At 35.8% G+C, this 16,790-nt stretch overlaps 1 pseudogene; it reads right to left on the bottom strand.

The window, feature by feature from the left end:
- Nucleotides 1-2,587: 2,587 nt before the first annotated feature.
- On the bottom strand, nucleotides 2,588-16,494 carry LOC149181457 (eukaryotic initiation factor 4A pseudogene; annotated as a pseudogene).
- Between the last annotated feature and the right edge of the window lie 296 nt (nucleotides 16,495-16,790).

Raw genomic sequence — 16,790 nt, 5'->3', positions numbered from 1 at the left:
GTAAATTTTCCTATTACAAACCCCGAGAGAAAACATGCCAACATTATTTTTCAACACATACATGTTTTCTCTATGCAACGACATTTATAATTTATGTCTATAAGGGCACTTTGCACATGAGTATCAAATCAAGTTTCACATATTTTATCATGGATTTCCAAACTTTGTTTTACTTGTCACTTTTAATATGCCATGAGAAAGTTGGAAATTTGAAGGAAACTTTGCACCTCCATAAATTTAATCCATTAAAATGGATTCAGGTTGATTTTATTTCCAAGATTGATAAACAAAGTTATGCATTGGCCTTTGTGAGATTTCATTAATTAAAAAGAATGCGCCATGCACCTTTTAAAAATTGTAGAACACTTGGAAGCAAATTAGGAGGATTCATTTATCAAACATTTGGAGGATTATGCTTAGAGTTGGCAGTAAAATCTATGTTTTCATTCTTGTTGTATGCTTTTATGTGACGTACTAATCAGCAGGACACAAAAAATCTATATTGCCAAGCTCTTTGTCATGCACATTCCATGAGACATCTAACACAAACAGGGAGATGATTTATTTTCCATGGTTATTTCATAAAAACGGGTTGTTATCAATATTATGAATTGGACTAAATATTTCATTTTTATTGCAATTTCTTTTTATGGGCTAACTTGTGAAACATGGTGACAGCAGGATCTTCATAAAGGAGTTCAAGCTTGGAGCATTTTTTATTTTCATACTTAGTTAGTTTCAAATTCAGTCTTCTAAAAACCCCCCATTTCTTACTAATCCATCTATGGATGAGAAAATTGAAGATGTTGAACAGGTACTTCTTGGAGAGCAAGGACAATATCAAAGACTGGTTTCAAAAGAACCTTGCGCCAACTCCAAGAATAAGACAGGTTCTTATTCAGGTTACTCACATGTTTGCAAATCATAAGGAAAAAAATTTAAATATTGATGTGAGAATTTTCGAATTCTTAGTCTGTAGGTGGCTTCACTCGAAGCATTCTTTTACCTAGGAAATAAAAAAAGACTTTCAAGTTAAGGTAGAATAGATTAGAAAAATAAAATGAGATCTCATAGGGTTTTCTTTTAGTCTTGTTTCAAAAAAAAAAAAAATTATCATCATTTTTCATGAATAAATTTAGTAGTGCAGTGAGAGCCACTCCATCCACGCTAACCCGAAAAAAATAAAAATAAAAATAAAAAAACAAATCAATAGGTTAGTATGTTGTCTTCCTGAGCTTCGAGCGATCAGGAAGATCAAAAAATCTATTAATTTATTTTCAAAATTAAATAAAAATCTCTTGCTCAGAATTTGCACAAATCATTAAAACTACAACATTATAAGAAATCGAAATCATTTTTTTTAAATAAAAATCGTTTATTTTCAATTTCAAATTTAAAAATGAAATCTGTAGTTTAGTGATTTGATCAATGTGTTAAAACTTCTCTGCCTATGTTTATTTATTCTTTTGGTGACCTATTGCAAATTCTACAAGACTAGGATTTCATTGGTCCAATTTCGATTCCCTAGAACAAACGTCGCATCTCAGGAGAATTTAAAAAATACAAGATTCCAGTATTCCGATCATGGAAAATCCATCGATGAAGTGAATTTAAATTAATTTTGTTCGATTTCTGTATATAGTTTCCATGTGGTAAGATTTTTCTAAAATTTGAAAGCTTCCACCGTCTCTTTTCTCCCTAGTGGTTGAAAGTGTAGTCTCTGGGTTTTTATTGGAGAAAATTCATATAATCCTCTGATTGGTAGGCCGATGTAAGGATCTCAGCACAGAGAATGTCGCACTTAGATTGATAAATCCTTCAAAATCATTACAACATCATTGAAAATTCTCTATTAATTAAGGGTTTGTTCCAACCATGGCCAACAATGATGCCCCATAGAATTACATCAATGAAAAATAAGAGTACTTGGCTCCTCAATTTTTCGATTTCTTAGCCGGGGAAACCCATAAAGAAATGCCTGAGGCCGAGTGCGGGTTCCAAATCTCTGCAAGCTATTTACCCTCTCCACATGTGAAAACCAGATCCTTACTAGAAGCGAAGAAATTTCCCGGCCTGGAGGACAGCTACGATGAAGTTCGAAAGCTAATATCTTGAGTTTCTCCCAAACATGGAAAAACTAATATATCAAGCCCTTCTGATATGATTAGTAGAGTTGATACATCGGGGGATGCCCAGGTATCATCTAAATTGAGAGAAGAAATTGTTGGAACAGGAAATCTATATTTCGATCCACCTAATGCCCATTTCATTATGCTTCCTATTCATCGAATTGTATTGCTTCTAAATCCAATGGGCTGGCAGGAGAAATGTCACCATATCCGGTTATCTATAGGTAGGTAGGTAGGTTTGATATTCAAGATGTGGGTAGTCTATTTCTTGGTTTTGTTTGTGGAATAAAGGGAATCTTAACACATATTATGGCATTGTTTTCTCTAGAGAAATGAAATCCTTTGCATTTATGGCAATCCCAATCCTTTGCATCAATGGTCTAGTGCACGAGGAAACCACTAGTAATTTGGTCGATAGAAATTCCAGTGAGTTTTGGTTATATTCCAAAATATTTGATCTAATGAAAACCCTTTTCATATGAATCCACAACCTTTCACCTGGTGTTAACAAAAATAACACTTTGTGTGATTTCCAGGGTCTCATATAGATCACATAGTGTATCAAGTTTCCAATCCTCTTTTTCAGCATTGACATAGAACTGCTTGATACCCTCGAGTGTTAACTCATCCTTCTTCACTAGAATCCTCACAGGCTTACTCATGAATTTCATGTTGATCTCAAGTGCTTCAAGAGGCATTGTAGTAGAGAAAACACCCACCTGAATCGTTGAAGGGAGTAGCTAAAAAATATCATAGATCTGGTCTTTGAAACCCCTAGAAAGCATTTCAGCGGCTACATCCAGCACAAACATCTTGATGTAATCAGGGAAAAGAGAGTGCCTATGTAACATGTCAAACACACAGCCTGGGGTTCCAACAACAACATGAACTCCACTCATGAGTATAGCTAATCATCACGAACATTGGTTCCACCTACGTATGCATGAACTATAACCTGCAAGTAATCCCCAAGAGCACGCATGACCTTTTCGATTTGCTATGCAAGCTCTTGGGTTGGGGTGAGAACCAAAGCCTAGCATTCCAGCAAGCCATAGTCGAGTTGCTACAGAATTCCAGAACAAAAGTCACTATCTTGCCCGTTCCAGACTAGGCCTGTTGTATCACATCAAGACCCTTGCAGAACAGCACTATTTCCCTCTGCTAAATTGTTGACGTAGGCTAAGGGCTATTAAGACTACCTTCCTCCTTTTAGCCTTCCTCGACTCCGAGTCTTAAGAGTCCTCTATGGGGGTATCGACCCACCCAATTTAGAGCATCCAAAGAAACCTATCGTAGCTGCACTCACCTGGGTTATTCTCTTTGGATGCAGGAGTGAAGCCAGCTTTGACAGTGACCACGTCAGGTCAAAATGAAGATGAAAAAAATAAAATAGCGTGATTCTACATTTGAATTTCTCTCTTCTTATTATAGTCTTCAAAAAAAAAAATCCAAACGTGAGAGCAGACCATTAACAGCAAGGTCATCAAATCTCTTCAAGAACAAATACATGCAGATTTGATAGTAGCAGATTTCACAGTGGATGCATACAATTTGATAGTGACAGATTTCACAAACCAGATCTCTGATCTTAGGAATGCTCTGGCCGACAACGAAAATGCTAATGAGGGACTATATGTTCCAACTTATTTGGGAGCAGAGGGAAAGGTGCAGGGCAACATTCTTGTAGGTGATAGCTTCTCTGGCTGCCTTGTTTTCTGGATTTCACGTCACCCAAATCCACAATCTAGCAAGGGACTAGTCAAAGGAAGATTGTTGTGGCATGTCTCCTCCTCCTAGAGGGCTCTAGGAAAATCATCATCAATGGTCATACTGCGCAATTTTTGGTTGTTGGGGGATTTGGTTTTGAATTTGGCTTCAGTTACCCTACAAATAAAAAAACAAATTTGGTGTGCAATTTAACTTCCAATCGTTGCAACAGCACTAAGGATTAATGCCCCAGGGATTTTTTTTCTTCTTTCTTTTTTATATATTCCTGTTTGTAAATTTCATTTATATGTGATAGAGTGAATTTTATAAATAAATTATTATTTCAGTTTTTAAAAAAAATCAAAACAATTAAAAAAAATTAAAACAATTAAAAAATAAAATAAAATAAATCAATTTAATCGAGATATGCAATTACAAAGAGCATGCGAAACTGAACAATCAATACTTCATGAAATTCATTCACCCCGGCATGCTGCAAGAGGCCCTTTATTGGTGACCATACGCTTGTAAATAAGGTAAAGATTAAAAATTTCGGGTAAAAGTTAAACTGTGCCAAGTTGTAAATTTTCCTATTACAAACCCCGAGAGAAAACATGCCAACATTATTTTTCAACACATTACATGTTTTCTCTATACAGCCACATTTAGAATTCATGTCTATAAGGGCACTCTGCACATGAGTATCAAATCAAGTTTCACATATTTTATCATGGATTTCCAAACTTTGTTTTACTTGTCACTTTTAATATGCCATGAGAAAGTTGGAAATTTGAAGGAAATTTTGCACCTCCATAAATTTAATCCATTAAAATGGATTCAGGTTTATTTTAATTCCAAGATTGATAAATAAAGTTATGCACTGGCCTTTGTGAGATTTCATTAATTAAAAAAATGTGACATGCACCTTTTAAAAATTATAGAACACTTGGAAGCAAATTAGGAGGATTCATTTATCAAACATTTGGAGGATTATGCTTAAAGTTGGCAGTAAATCCTATGCTTTCATTCTTGTTGTATGATTTTATGTGACGTACTAATCAGCAAGACATAACAAATCTATAATACCAAGCTCTTTGTCATGCACATTCCATGAGACATCTAACACAAATAGGGAGATGATTTATTTTCCATGGTTATTTCATAAAAACGGATTGTTATCAATATTATGAATTGGAATGAATATTATCCGTTTGATTCTCCTTAATCTATTTCATTTGGCATTAAATTTTGCACAAGAATCATCAAGGAATTGGCCATTTCTTTTTTAACACACTAATGTTCTTTATGCCAAGTTTTTTTTTGCAGATTTCGGATGATCAACTGATCATTAAGGAAACTAATTGTGCGCACAATTGGTCTTCAAAAGACTAATTTCATGAGAAATTCTAAAGAACAAGTCCATGATCATAAACAAAATTTCCAGAAAATTACAAGTTCTTGCAACTTCTTGTAATAGCTTAATGGTTTGACATGTTGCATGACAGATAAGCAAATTCGAAGATCTGGGGTTTGTTCCTAAATGTCCAAGGATGGTGAAATACCTATCCACTCTTGAATTCGAAGTCTACAGGTGGTTGGTCAACGCTAGTCAAACTCATCTATTTTAGCAGAAATTCCAGAATTAATGAGCAAATTTGCTATTTTTTAGATTTTACATGCCATAATTCACTTTTTCCTAGAAAGAGTCATTATCCATTTCTCATTATCCACATACACTTCATTACATATTCATCAAACCTAACCCACCAACAAAAGAAACGAAGCTCATTTACAAGCTTTTTGTTGCACTTTACATATTCATTGTCAGTTTCCTTTTTCCTACCCTTGCAAATAAAACCTTGCTTCCATACACCATTGGTTCCATAGTCCTTGAGTCTAAATATTTTTCTAGAAACACCTTGAAACTTGCATGCCTTAAGGGCAAGCTATCATGTCGATAAACAAAGGGAATACATCAATGTCCCTTGTTCATCGAATTTTCTAAGTATTCAACAACAAAAAATTCATTCATACTTAGAAAGATGTGTTCGGGGCATCATGACTCTCATCCACATCAAAGATGGGAGCTCTCGTGTTGACTAGTGGCATCCACCAATAGCCACTAAGTTAACAATTTCTTGTTAGGTTCGACACCGAAACATTTATTCACATGACAATAATTGTGCCAAAGAGCATTGAAGACTTGAAGACCAATCATTTTGTAGCAGAGGAAGCATATTTACTTTCATTACTTTTCAATTATTGACGTAAAAGACTTGAGGACAAGTCAATAAATAAGGCTGGGGGGGGGGAGTGTAAATTCTAAATTTTGTATACCTTCCAAGCCTTATACATTTTTAGCCGCATTTGGCAGCAGATTCTGAACATTCAACAGAAGATCCAGTAGCAGATTTAGCAGCAGATGCGACAACTATAAAAGATTCACTTTTTCGACTTCATCCACCATTTTCAAAGCCAAGTGAAGAAGACTATGATCAAAATTTTGTAGCCACACATGCACAAATCTCATCCATTTTTGAAAGGGTAAGTTGAGGTATGATATTTTCTAACTTTAACCATTTAATTTCTTGAAAGCTAGAATGATAATTTTTGGAAAAACTTCCTTTCCTCATTTCATAAAATTGCCAAAGCCATCAGTTTGGGGGGGATACATTTACATTCATTCTTTGTCACATTCATATTTTTCCATATTCGTATATCACATTCTAAAACCCACATACCTTCAAAATATATTCACTATTACATGAGCATATAAATGGCTTTGTAAAAAGTACTTAAAAGCTAATTGGATGCAACACAATCATGGTTGTTACACAAGAACCAACCATGATGCATTCCAACAAAATACTTTGCAATAAAAATCAAATTATCATTATGCAAATTTCATACATTAAAATTGAATGCAACAAACAAAATATGGTTGAAACACAAGAACCAACCAAGTTGCAATTCATCAAAAACACTTTGCAAAAGTTAAGTAAATGATATCATGCAAAGTTTAAGCCAAAGCTCAAGTATCAAAAAGTAATGTAATAGATTGCATGAGGACATGCAATACCTTCAGTTTGGGGGTATGTTGGGCCTAAGAATTATCCTTAAAATACATCCACTTTCACTCCATTCACACATTTTCTCACCTCTATTCCACCACCATGTCACCACATCAGCTTCACTTTCATCATTAAATGGGTTACCATTGTGTTTTCCAAAACATTATTAATTCTTAGTATTTTTAAGTGAATTTGTGGTTAAACTTTAGAAAATAATATCCATATACTTATACCTAACAATTAGAATGAGTTTGTTGACATGTGTAGGTACAAAGGAAGCTTCTAAGGCACCCTTATGTGGCACTCTATGTTCAAATTCGAATTTGAGGAGATCATGGACCTCATGGATAAGATCATGGACCTCATGGAGAAGATCATGGAGGATAGGGTTATGTGTCACCATTGGTTGAGAGATATGTGGATCTGAAGAGGGAATAGTGGATCCACATTTATGAGTTTGTTATCATAACTTTTGTATAAATAGGAGTGTTATCTCCTTCATTTGTAATTTTGGAATTTAGAATTTAGAATTGAGAACTTAGAATTTAGAACCTTAGGATCTTATAAGTTTGTAATGAGAAGATAGAATCATTATAATGGAGATTTTAGAACCTATTGGAATGTACAACTTGTAACTGCAATTTGCAATTGATGATAAATAAAATGGAGCTTCTTTAATCTTCTACATTTGACTTCTCTTTTGATGTGCTTGTGAATCCTTGGAAGAGGCTCCATTGTCTAGCAAGTACACTTTTGTTTTGGGAAGCTTTCATTTTATATTTGTTTGTAAATTTCATTAGGTTCATATGTTTGAAATATTAATGAATGACCTTTCATAAGAAAGTATTAATGTTTCTTTCAATGAATCTGATTTGTTATATAATTTTTTATTTCATTAGTTTAAGTTTCTGATTTATATGCTTGAGATACGAATGAAAGACCTGCTGTAAGGGAGCTTTGTCATTTCTTCACCTAGCTTAGTTTAGTTTGTCTCTAAGTCCATATATATATATATATATATATATATATATATATATATATATATATATATATATATATATATATATATATATATATATATATATATATATATATATATATATATATATATATATATATATATACACATATACATATATATATATAGATATGTATATATATATATATATATATATATATATATATATATATATATATATATATATATAGATATATATGTATATATATATATTGGATGATCCTCGAAGTTTACTTACCCAGATTGATAGTAAATGAAACTCTAATTTGCATCCACATTTTAGACCCAACATCGCAGAAAGAAGAGGTCTGTGATTAAAGAAACCGGACCCAACACTACCAGGTTGAGATTTTTGATATCGCAATCACAGATCATAGGTGGGTTAGCGTAAAAGAATCGGCCTCGGAGAAAGCCAGAGTGTGATGCGATAAATTCTATATCGCACATTACAAAAGGGAAGGTGCTAAAGAATTGGCCCTCGAACAAGCCAGAGTGCGATGCGATAAATTGTAGATTTCACATCGCAAAAGGGAAGAGTTACAGAATCGGCCCCGGAGCAAGCCAGAGTGTGATGCGATAAATTGTAGATTTCACATCACAAAAGGGAAGGTGTTAAAGAATCGGCCGCAGAGCAAGCGAGAGTGCGATGCGATAAATCGCAGATTTCACATCGCAAAAGGGAAGAGTTATAGAATTGGCCCCTGGCAGTCAGGAATGTGATTGTGATATCAAAATCGCATATCGCACATGTCACGTTCAGAAACCATAAAGACACACTGGTTCCTATCGATTGTGATATCGCAATGTTCTATCGGATCCGATATATATTGTGCATTACAGTTGATCGATATCATCGGGTCTGCCTTTTATCGCAGATAGCTCATCACATAATGAAAAGGCACGGGATCTGTTCGTCAATTTAAAAGTGTTGGTTCTCTATCTTAAAGTCATCGTTTAAGGATTAATGTGTGGATGAGAGGTTTCGATATGTTTGACAGGGTGCTACCTGCACACTATTTCAGGTCCCAGATTCTCGGTGTGGAAACCACCTGCCTGCTATACTTTTCATTTGTTGAAACTGTCAGGATTGAGGAGTTAGTTGATCAAGTATATATATTGGACTAATAGCACAAGAAAAAGGGGGGAATGGCATAGGAATTCATAAAATCATTGTGTACAGCAATAACTCGACCTGGCAACAGGTCGGAACTTTGCCTTAGGCAGTAGGGAGGTTCCGAGAGGGTGCAGAAGCTTCATTTCTTCGAATTGGGTGTTCAGATAGGTGATTTTGCACTATTTTTTTCTAGGATTTCAGTGGTACTATTTTTTTTCTGAAGTTGGGCTCTCCATTCTTCGTCCATCTTAAAATTTGAGGTATAAGGATTGTAAATGAATGTTGCTTGTACTTTTATCTCTTTTTATGCCACTAATGAATGAAGGCATTCCCACTATTGAGCAGGGCCTGGAGACATAGTCCAAATTGGATGAACTCTGTAATCAAATATTTGTGTCATGGTTGCATGCTTATCTTGTTATTTCTACATTGTTTTATGTTCTTTTAAGTTCCATGGTTAATAAGTTTTGTTTCATGTAATTCTGATGCATCTATAAGTAAAATATATTGGATCAACACATGTCACATCCCATAATCCAATTCACTGTATGAATATCAAACCCAATATCTGTTGGAATTTTGGGTAATTCAAAAGGTAATTCCAAGATTGGAAAACCCACAAAAAGTAGTTGGTTGGGAAAGTTACGCAAACTGTGGGGTTTTGGACCCAAAGATTTTGGTTTGGGACGTAAAGAAATTAATTTTTTATTATAAGGGGTTATGAGAGCGAAAACCCTATATATCTAGAGTTTTCCTAAGAAACCCCAACATAAAACTATAAATAAAGAGCCAAAGGAGAGGCTCATATCACAAGTGAAAAAGGACTTCATCTGTGTTAGAAGGGGGTTAAGGATACCTAGTTGTATCCAAGGAGGACATCCCTTGAGAGAGCTGGAGCCAACAAGGACAACCCTTGAGAGAGTCATAGCCAAGCTAAGAGACCAAGGAGGAGGTCTAATATGTGTGTTGCCTCAGCAAGGAGGTCAAGGATAGTAAGGGAGATTTAGGAAGAGGTGATCAAGGCCTATTTATGTTTGGGAAAGGTGGGCACAACCATAATATATGGATACATTGATCTATGAGGGTCGAAGGAGGTATCCATGAACCAAGAAGGTAGGATGAAGGCCTCAAGATTTAAGATCAGGTTGGCTGATGCTAAGATAAGGGCTAGTTCTAAGTGCATATTTGGGGAGAGGGTTGAGTTTAGAAGGTTGGTATGTGGAACTAGTGGTTGAGAATGGCTTAAGAGTTGGAGACTTAGTCATTGTAAAAGATAGGTCAAGAACAAATATCTATCTAAAGTGAAAATAGACCAAGAAAGGGTATGTCCTAGAAGCCATATTCTTAGTATATAACATTGCAACAAGAAGAAATTGGTCGTTCGTATAGGATTTTGGACACTAGCTTGAACAGTGGACCAAAGGTCTAATCAAGGGCTAGAATATCTTGTCTAAAGGTTTAGAAAAGGGAAAAGGGTTCGGCTGAGGGTTAAATGGAAACTTTAATGTGATCCATATATAGATCAGAATTGCATAAGGGTAGTAAGGACGTCTCAGTCTCTGTGTAGGCTTGTAGGACAAACCAAAACCATGTAGGGCTAAGAAAAGAGAGGTCGAGGACATCATGAATGCTACCAAGAGAAGCCAAGGAGTGGTTGAGTTGATACTTGACATATATTCACTAATGGAGGCATGAACAACATGCATAACAATTGATTATGCAGTGTTTTTGAAGGACTAAATTGGTTGTGAGTAGTTGTTGGTACAAAGGAAGAAAGGAGACTTTCTTTGCGATTTCTTTGTGGGGTAGATTTAATATCTGAAGAAGCATATCTCAAGCCCTATATCATTCAATGGACATACTTTGTATTTTTGTATATTTTATATACTATTTTTATTAGAGATGTGAAGGGCCATGATCCCTGGTATGAGAGCCCCATGATTATTTATTATTGGACTAATAAAGGTCGAGATTTGGGCCAAATATATTAGTGTACTTTATTGATTTCACTATTGTATATTTTTGCTATGCAAAGTTCTTATGGTTGAGTATATTTAGTGTGTTTATCATATAGTATAGACATAGACCACATTCGGGGTACAAGGAATATTCAACAATATGAATAAGAAGGAATTTCAAAAAAATCCATGAGACCCTATCATAAGCTTTTTATAAATCCAACTTCATAACAACAATGGGTCTTCGAGGAACTATTATCATGTGAACCCCCTCTTGTGTTGATCTAATAACTTCATGGATAAGTTCTTCCTCTAAGAAAACCAAAATGTTCATCAAAATCATCCTTGAGTGGAGATGCTTAGTTCTTTTGCAATAATTTTTGTCATGATTTTAGATATACTACTGCACAATGAGATAGGTCATAAATCATTATAATTTTTGGGCCAATCACTCTTCAGAGAAAAATCAATGAAGGTAGAGTTAAAATTATTAGGCATCCTCGTTGATTAACAACCTTGCTCCACAACTTTGAGTATATCATTCCCCATACTATCACAAAAATCCAAAAATAATTTTTGCAGTCCACCTATTCAGGCTTAGAATCTTGTCTTTTTTAAAATAGTCAATAATTATCGATAGCTTATTCAACAAAATTTAGCGAAAAAAGACCATATTTCTTTATCCTCTAGTTTTCTAGGACCTTAAGCATAGAACCAATGGCCTCATGATGAGGCGCCCTAAAAAGGCTTCCCAAAGTGATTGATCCCCAAGTTTTCAATATCCTTAAATCAACTGACTTTTTTCTAACCTTGTCAACCAAATCCCATGTGGTGTTGAACATCTTCCTACAATTAGCATAATTTTGGAAAACTTCATAGTTTGGTCCTCTGCTTCCAACAATAGAGCCTGACTCTTCAAACTCTGCTCCCTTTCCTCCTCAAATACAACTTTAACTCTTTGCTTCTCTAATTGTCAAAGATGTGCCATCCAATCTTTTAACAACCCACCTCAAAGTTCAAATGTAGATTCGATTTCCCTGATGAGATCATACCTCTTTATTCCTTTATCTCTAGCGAAAACTACCACCTTATCCTTTTGTACTTTTAGACAATGTGCTAGTTGTGTTGAACTAAAGGAAACCCAAGTCTCTATGACCAAGTTCCAAAATTCCTCCTCCTCTCCCGAATGATACTTGTACTTAAATTACATGTTATATTTTAGAATTATTTTTCAAAAATAAAAAATAAAAAGATAAAAAGTGGTTACATATGCCAACCTTCCCAATCAAAGATTTTTAGGATTGATAGGAGGAAGTAAGTATGGATGTGCTAAAAATTGATCCAATTGTTTCAAGACTGCAACATCACCCACTATGTTATTTATTTAAGTGGGTACAACCTCAATAGACTTGGGATCATCCCAGCTAACATGTTCAAAACAATCTATATGAAAACTCAACAATATATCCTCCATGGCATGAAGATCCAAAATTTTCGATTGACCAATCATAAGGTTGAGATCACCTCCCAAAATAATAGTCTCCACTTGTAAGTAGTTGAGTGAAATAATTATTTCCCATAAATTTTATTTATTATCACAAGGCCCATATAAATTCAAGATATGAAATTCCATATCAAGATCCCAACTATGCCTCATAATAATTAGCCTCAAATGAATTACAAAAGAGCAAGATAATGTGAATGTATCTTGAAATCAAACCCCCGGAGGACCCAAATGGATCTAGGTCCACAAATTTCCATCCCTTTAAGCTATTTCTCAACACACTGATTATAGAGTTAGTGCACCCCATGGATTTTTGGAGTAAAACAATGTTGGAATGATACAAGTCAATTATTTTCTTGTGAGAGAAAACTTTGGGCCTCCCTTCCAGCCCATTGACCTCCATAAAAGATATTTTCACAGAGGAATACCCTCAGGGTTTTCCAAGCTCCAAGAAACCAAAATAAATTCTTTAATTTCACTTATTAATTTATCTGAAGGCCATCTATTGGGCCAACAAAATAAAAAAATTATGTACAACATTAACAAGTTCCCTATCATAGGATAAGTCAAACCCAAACCCCCTAACACTTGAGAACTATTACGAGGTATAAGGAGGTAAGGATGCCTCCCACTAGATGTAAAGGAGTCATGCAGACAAGGAACTAGTATAGATGGGACTTCGAAGAGTGTTAAACCAGTCCCAACCTCTAACCGAATGAATAAGACTGAAGAATCCTTCACAAAGAATTATTTGTTCTTTTTCAAAGGATGGGAAATCAATTGAGAAGAGAGTGTTTCTAAACCATCCAAAGAGCTACTGGGAATAAAGGAATGGGGGAAATGATTTTTACCCATTTTTCAGCAATCCAAGAAAAGGCATCCAAAATATTTTTCAATTTGCCCCATTGATTGGTCGTAATCTCTAGGTCCTCAGACAGGTCCCTCTGCAAAGTCTTATCCTACTTTGTCCAGTCATGCTAGAGCATATTGACATCGAGATATTGCCAATGATGAGTCCCTAATTTTTCTTGTTATATGAATCACAATGCTATTCAAGTCCCCAAACTGACTCCTCCATTCGATTAATATCCTAGAGATGTGACACAATAATCTTGTTCCTATTTGAGATCATCACAGGGGGGAAAGTTCTTTGACAAGCCAATTCCATTGGTATTCACAACATTCTCCTCCTCCAGCAAGAAAAATCACCACATGGTTATGAGGGATAAATGGATGGGAACAATCCACCATCAAATGTACCATGGAATGGAAATTGTGAAAATTTCTTTAAATTGCAGAAAATGGAGTTTATTCTTCTAACTAATTAGCATTTTATTTGTGTTACGACAAATAACGAATAAATCACACTACAATTCTTCACAAACAAAAATAAAATAAAATTATGGAAGTAAATCAGGAACTTAGAAATAGATGCACACATATAAAAATCGACACAAATATTTTGGACTAAAAAGTCCTCGGAAAACCCCGAAGGGAAAACCGGTGCAGCAAATAAGGGTTTATTTTTTTTATTATGCAAAAAATTGGAGAGTACAATAATTTGGATTCCCAACTAGCAACCCTCTGGAAAATATACTGGAAAAATTATTTGGAGAATATTTTCTCCCTTTACAATCAAATAAGCCGCTACTAGCCTGCTCGAACCCCACACTGGAAAACTCACTATGCTTGGAGTTCGCACTGGTGGCTCTAGGCACTGCCCCCACAACCCCTAATCTGATTCCAACTAGGTCATCTAGCCTCCCTCTACCTTTGGAAAAAAAAAAATCTCTACCTTCTAGACTCAGATATGACCTTCGGAAACAAAAATGAACCCTTTCCGGTAACTCACTCTGTTGGATTGGCTAACTCGCGTTGGATGGATGACTCTCTCTGCAGAATAATTTAGCCTCCCTTTTCTTGCCTCTATGGCACTGGAAAATTGTTGGGAAATTCTCTAGAATCCTGCTCTCTAGATTTCTGTTGTGCCCTCTCTCGGATGCTCTCCCTCTAGCTCGAACTGCGCCCTCACTAAAGTTGTGAACTGGGTAACTCGATCTGCCTAAATGATTGATGTTCACATAATTGTGTCTCTCTTGATCCCTTCGAGATGCTCTTATAATCTCTCATTGAGGCTTCAACAACCAAGATTAAATCTCCATCAATGGCTAAGATCAATTAGATTTCATCAATAGAAGTCTATAGAGCAATATTGAACATCCTTAATTAATTAAATTTAATAAACTAATTTATTTCCTAAGTTAGACTTAGGAAATAATTTAATTATTTTCTAATTAATTTAATTAAGGTGTTTCGAAGCCATATATAGCAAAACCATTTATGGATATTGGAGATCATGTGTTCCTTAGCCTCTTACCACCATCTAATACTAGAACACTTGTCTAATGCTACCACCATAACCAAAAACTAACACTCCATCTTAGTGAGGAAGTTGTTCTCCCCAAACATATCTCTCCACTACAACCTGTAGTTGGACAGACCACGTTGTTGATTATTGACATTTGTTTCACCTCTTTTCTTCACATCTCAACTAATTTGAATGCCTACCACTGGAAATCACTGTGAAGACGTCAATATGGCAAACAATGTTCGCCAACAACTGCACATAATCTAATCTACCTCACATTGTTGTTGTTATTGCTCTACTGCCAATATTTCACTGTTGTTGCAACTACTGCAATAGTGAGTCTGACCTCGCTTGAACTCCCTTTGAAACAGAACTCAGAAATATAACCTGGATAGAAACTCCTATGTGGAGTCTCATTCTAGCTAAAACTGCACCTGAAACCTACAACTGGGCAGTTTACACTGCCTCCTCCTATCACACGAACTTCCTGCAACTGGAAACTCGATCTCTATGGATCTACTATGTCCTTGCAACTGGATTTTCAGTTGTCTACTGAGCCTTTGACTACAACTAGCTATGCTTTGTCTACTGATCATCTGATTGTGCCCAACTGTCTCAATGCCTCTCTAGTATCTGACTACAACTAGCTCTACATTATCCCTCAAGATTTGATTATGCTTGTTGAACATTAATCCTGTTACTCTATATTATGGGCTCCCATAGCAAAGGAATTGATCCATGTGAAGAATAATACTCTTCCAATGGAGCATGTCCAATCCTGCAACTCTAAAGCATCGTGCTCCTCCATCTTGAGGTATAGTTGCTATCAATGCAAACTACTCCAACCCAGAGGTCAACTCTTCTATCTATTCCGAAGTTGTTGTTTGCTCCCGCCCCGTCTTGTCCTTCTTTCTCTTTGGACATTGGGTGATGTTGTGACCAAATTCACCAAACCGAAAGAATTTTACCTTCGACAGGTTCTTTTTATTCTTCTCGCCACCCTTTGAGTTATGTCCCTAACTGGGACCCTTCTTTTTCTTCCCTTACTAGCAAGGGCTACATTCTCCTCTTCCTCCTTCTCTAATTTTAGTCCTTTGTTTTTGTTGCTATTGATGGTACCTTCTATGAGGCTAAGTCTTAGCTCCTCGTGAGTGAATTCACTCCATAGGCGATCCCATCCTACAAGTGTGTCTCATCCAGAGATAACTTGTATGAATGTACACCACTCCTTGGAAAATCCATTTAGAGTTGTATGCACCAGCTCATCCTCAAATGGTTTCTCCCCAACGGTTGCAAGCTCATATCGGACATTTAGAAATATGGTGAGATAGGAAGTAACGCCTTCACCCTTCTACATTTTAGTGGCCCTTAGCTTCTCCTTGAGAATCATTTTTCTATTCTTCGATGGATTCTCATAAAAAAATTACGATGACATCCCATATATCCTTTGTTGTATTTTTATCTACAACATGCGAGACAACGTGATCCCGAACACCATCCAAGACAATTCTCTTAGATTTTTCCATCTCTTTATTGAAGGTAGCCAACTTTTGTGGATTTTTTGGCTCTTCCATGACATTTTTCACAAACTCCTTCATACCATGCTCATCAAACAGGAATTGCATTCGGGCCTTCTAGACACCAAAGTTAAAAACTCTATCAATTATATCTTGATCCTTGAGTCTTGTCGTAGCCATTCCTGTGAAACTCAAATAAACTAGAGACTGGATCGTGAAATATCATTTTCTTCCTTGCTTGACCTTCCTTATGCTACTTGCACTCCCTTGTGAATGCATAGATCTACTCCTGCAGTTGCCTCTGGTGTCCTTCTCGGAACTAGCACTACATGTTGCTTCTACTAAGTAACTCACTCTACCTCCTGGAAGTCCTTCTCCAAAATCTAGCATATGATTTATTGCTT

This window comes from Pinus tabuliformis, chromosome 3_2, assembly GCF_031772625.1.
Source record: "Pinus tabuliformis cultivar Carrire ecotype Pingquan chromosome 3_2, CPIR1, whole genome shotgun sequence".
Taxonomy (NCBI): domain Eukaryota; kingdom Viridiplantae; phylum Streptophyta; class Pinopsida; order Pinales; family Pinaceae; genus Pinus; species Pinus tabuliformis.
This window is presented reverse-complemented; position numbering and strand designations above follow the sequence as displayed.